This window comes from Rhinolophus ferrumequinum, chromosome 8 (genome assembly GCF_004115265.2).
Source record: "Rhinolophus ferrumequinum isolate MPI-CBG mRhiFer1 chromosome 8, mRhiFer1_v1.p, whole genome shotgun sequence".
Lineage (NCBI taxonomy): Eukaryota > Metazoa > Chordata > Mammalia > Chiroptera > Rhinolophidae > Rhinolophus > Rhinolophus ferrumequinum.
The window spans coordinates 36,889,807-36,894,810 of record NC_046291.1 but is presented as its reverse complement, the minus strand read 5'-3'; the positions used below and the strand labels follow the sequence as shown (position 1 = coordinate 36,894,810).

Genomic DNA, 5,004 nt, shown 5'->3' with positions numbered 1-5,004 from the left:
TGAAAAAATGAGAGAGGAAGAATAATGTTTCCTTTAACAAAGTGCCAAGGGAATGTCTGAGGATATTCTTAGTTTTTGGAGGAATGGCTGATGTGGGACAGGACTTTCCAGTTTAAAGATAAACAATAAGGCTACAAAATATATATATATGGCACCCATACAAAATTTAGAGCAAAGTATAAGGAATGGAACATATCACAAAAAAGAGAGAGAATCTCAGATGATTGCTTCTAGAAAGCAGTTGAAAGTATGATTCTCAAATAAGTAGTACTTGCAAAGAAATTAAAGAACCCGTAGACTAGATGAAACAGGAGTTGAGAAAGCAACAGAAATAGATGAGAAGAGTTCAGTATTTGTCACCAACAGTTCCAGGGATGCCACTCACATTGTTGTGTATATGAAAGGTACTTGTGAAGCTAGGCATTAGCAATCTGTGAGCTGCCTGTGCTTCAAAACAAAACAAAAGCAGGAAGATGTGATCCAGTTAGCCAAAGACAAATCAGATCATAGTAACCACAAATGAGAAAGCCAAAAGTTAATACTGAATCTAGAAAATGAATGCAATAAGGACATTAAATATTGTTACATTAAAAAAATCATAGCCTTAGTGCTTTTATAACCAAAAAAGCGGAATTATTAGAACTCACAAATTTGGGAAAAAAATGTTATTTAGAAGAGAGAAGGAAGACATTAACATACCATTGGAAATTAAAAAAAAAAAACAAGAAAACAGCAAAAACGTGAAGATAAGAACTAAATCTTTAAAAACGTTGGAAAAGATTTAAAACCTCCTTGGATTTATCAAAGAAAAAGAAAAGAAGATAATACATATGCTTATAATTAAGAATCAAAAAGTATGCAGTAACAGAAAGAGAAGGACTAAGAACAATTATATTAAAGTGATTTTTATAACAATATATGACCAGAAATGAAAGTCTGGATACATAATACCATTTTCTAGAAAAATTGACCAAAAAACCTCAGACATTAAACGGTACTGTATCCATAGGTTGGTGCAAAAGTAATTGCGGCTTTTGCAATTATTTTTAACCTTTTTTTGTTTTTTAAGATTTTTGGGGGGAAGGGGAACAGGACTTTATTGGGGAACAGTGTGTACTTCCAGGACTTTTTCCAAGTCAAGTTGTTGTCCTTTCAATCTTAGTTGTGGAGGGTGCAGCTCAGCTCCAGGTCCAGTTGCCATCGTTAGTTGCAGCCCACCATTCCTTGTGGGAGTCCAACCAGCAACCTTGTGGTTGAGAGCCCACTGGCCCATGTAGGAATGGAACCAGCAGCCTTCGGCACCGGGAACACGAAGCTCCAACCGCCTGAGCCACCAGGCCGACCCCTTTTTAACCTTTTAAACCACAATTACTTTTATACCAACCTAATATTTTAATATTTCTTATTAATAAGCTCCTAAACAAGAGAGTGCAGCGAATTAAAATTTCTAGGTCCAGATAGTTTTAAATATTTAAACAAATAAATATGCTGCTGTTTAAACAAAATTAGAGCATATGAAATGAAAGAAAGCATTCCACTTATCTGCGGTGGCACAATGTGCAGACTCAGTTCCTGGAGAAAGACGGTGACAGCACAGAAGCAGAAACACAACAGGCCAGGTGAAGATCCCTCCTGATGGACACGCTTGGGGGTCAGCACCTTCAGCAAAGTGAAGGTTGGAAAACATGAATAGACTGGGCATGAAGTTGCTGTGAAGATACTCAATTGACAGAAGATTAGAAGCCTTGATGTGGTAGGAAAAATCTGCACAGAAATTCGGGACCTCAAGCTTTTCAAGGTATTCTCATATGTTAAACTGTGACAGGTCATCAGTACACTATTTGATATTTTCATGATGATGGAATACATCTCAGGAGGACAGCTATTTGATTATATCTTTAAAAATGGAAGGCTGGATAAAAAAGAAAGTCAACGCCTGTTCCAATACATCCTTTCTCGTGTGGATTATCGTTATAGGCATGTGGTGGGTCATAGAAATTTGAAACCTGCAACTGTCCTGCTTGATGCACTCATGAATACAAAGGTAGCTGATTTTGGTCTTTCAAACATAATGTCAGATGGTGAATTTTTAAGAACAAATTATAGCTCACCCAAATATGCTGCCCCAGAAGTAATTTCAGGAAGATTGCATGCAAGTCCAGAGATAGATATATGGAGCAGTGGGGTTATTCTGTATGTTTTATTAGGTGGAATCTTTCCATTTGATGTTGATCACGTGCCAACTCTTTTTAAGAAGATATGTGATGGAATCTTCTACACCTCTCAGTATTTAAATTTTTCTGTGATTAGCCTTTTGTAACATATGCTCCTGGTGGATCTCATGAAGAGGGCCACAATTAAAGATAACAGGGAACATGAATGGTTTAAACAGGATTTTCCCAAATATCTCTTTCCTAAGAATCCATCATATAGTTCACCATGGTTGATGATGAAGCCTGAAAAGAGGTATGTGAAAAATTTTAATGTGCAGAAGAGGAGGTTTTCAGCTTCTTTTGTAACAGAAATCACTAGAACCCTTTGGCAGTTGCCAATCAACTCATAATAGATAACAGGAGAATAATGAATGAGGCCAAAGATTTTTGTTTGGCTACAAGTCCACCTGATTCATTTTTCAATGATCACTATTTGACTTGGTCTCACCCTGAAAAAGTACCATTCTTGTTTGCTGAAACACTAATGGCGCATAATAATCTCCATGAATTAAATCCACAGAAATCCAACCACCAAGGTCTAAGGAAAGCAAAATGGCATTTGGGATTTAGAAGTCAAAGTCAACCGAATGATATCATGGCAGAAGTTTGTAGAGCAACTAAACAACTGGATTATGAATACAAGTTTGTAAACCCATATTATTTGTGTGTTCAAAGGAAGAATCCTGTGACAAGTACATACTCCAAAATGAGTCTACAGTTATACCAAGTGGTTAGTAAAACGTACTGATTAAATTTCTGTAGTATTGATGATGAAATTCTTGATGCCAAATGAGGGACTGCTACACCACAGAGAATGGGATCAGTTAACAACTACGGATCTTGCCAAGCAAGTGATTCAGATGCTGAGGCTCAAGGAAAATCCTCAGATTTTCTAATCTGTGACCCACTCAACTCTTCTGTTGACTTAACTCTAAGACCCGGAATTCAGACAATAGACTTTTTTGAGATGTGTGCCAGTCTTATTAAAATTCTTGCACAGTAAACAACAACAAAAAAAAAACAAACACACAAAAAACAAAAAAACAAAAAAACCCTTAACTTTGATATCTAAATAGTATAAAAGATATCATAAAATATTTAACTATAAATAAGATATTAGATAAATTCCAGCAGCATATCAAAACCAACCTGACTTAATCCCACCCCTATCCTGATAGCCCTGTGATTTTATGGTGTCTTAATATTAGTGAATAAATTATTGTAACTTACCATAACAATAGGTTAAATGAGGAAAACTGCATCATTAAATTTTTATGCCAAAATAGCATTTGCTTATATTCAAAACCAGTCCTGACCAAAGTCAGTAGTGAAATAAGGCCAGAAAGATTTGTTTTTTAAAGGGAAGCACTATGTTTAATAGGGAAACAACAGGAACATTTTCTTTAAAAGAACGAAACATATGATTGTCAGCCTCTATCATAATATCTGCACAGAGCTGATTAGACAAAATTGAGGAGAAAAATGAAGAGATAAAAATTTTAATTATTTGCAAAGAAAATCAATTAAAAATACTATAAGTATCAAAGGGTACAATAAAGTAGCTGATTATGAATTAAATACATATAATCTAAATTCTCTATTTTCTGTAGTTTTTTTTAATAAAATATTAGTGTATACATAGTTTACAAAGCTCAGTAGTCATATAAGGTCTCTTATAGCATGTCTGTATGAAAGTGTATGTTTTTTTTAATCCCAGAAATATATCAAACAAACATTTCTTGTAAGCACATATATTTCTATTTTTCTGCATACTAGATTTGAGGATCCCATCCCAGTTTTAACTTTTGATGCCAGTTTCAAATCCTTACATTCCTTACTTAATGCAATCCAAAATTATTCTTCAGTTAATCGGCTTATTTTTAAATATTGGCCTTGAATCCTTCTCACCTACAAATTATTTTGTATAATTTTAAAATAATTTGATACTTTAAAAATAATTTATTGAAAATTAATACCTTTACAATTTATTCAACAATGTATTTCACTGTTCAAAACGTATGCTAACAAAATCTAAGACCTGCATCTTCTAAATTTTTTGACCTCAGATTTTGTTTATAAAAAGATAGCTGCTTTATTTTGATGAAGTTGGCATTTTCCATCTTTTGCTTTTCTTGAGTTCTGTTGTTTGCCTCTCTCCTCTAAGTTTGTTTCCTTGCTCTTTATTTTGCAAATGGCCCTTCTATTTACTTTTGTCCTTGTCCTTTTTTTTTTTTCTTAATCAAAGTAATAGGCTTTCCTTGTATTTATTCCTAGTAATCTGAGCTAGTTACCTATTTACTGTCAGGTTTTAATAGCATCAACTTTCAATTTAGCCAAGTTGATTTCTTCTTATATTTACTGTTTCTCTTATTTATTAGTGTAACCTTTTCTTGAGCACGTATCTTAAATAATGTACTGCTCCTCTAAAATCATCTGTCTCTTAGGGTCTCCCTTCTTGGAAACTGTCCCCACATTTTTCTAAGCTTCTCAATGGTTGGCATAATTAAAGTTCACTGTCTTGGTGTTTCTGATCCCCTGTCCTTTTCTTAAAATCACAAAATTCATTAATCTGTAATCGTTTTAATTAAGTTTATTTTCTTTGGCTTTAATTGGAATAAACTGTAGAAAAGCAATACAAAAGAACAGTATCCATAAAGAAAATCTGAGGCAATAGGACCCAGAAACTCTATTCACTTTACTCCCCCTTCCCAATATTTTTCTATACAGATTAAATTACTGAGACATTCAGCTCTAACAAAACATTATTTCATGGTTTTATGTCTTGTCTCCC

General features: G+C 34.0%; 1 pseudogene; it reads left to right on the top strand.

The window, feature by feature from the left end:
• The first annotated feature begins 1,555 nt into the window (after nt 1–1,555).
• LOC117026151 (5'-AMP-activated protein kinase catalytic subunit alpha-1-like) lies at nt 1,556–3,216 on the top strand (annotated as a pseudogene).
• The last annotated feature ends 1,788 nt before the right edge of the window (nt 3,217–5,004 follow it).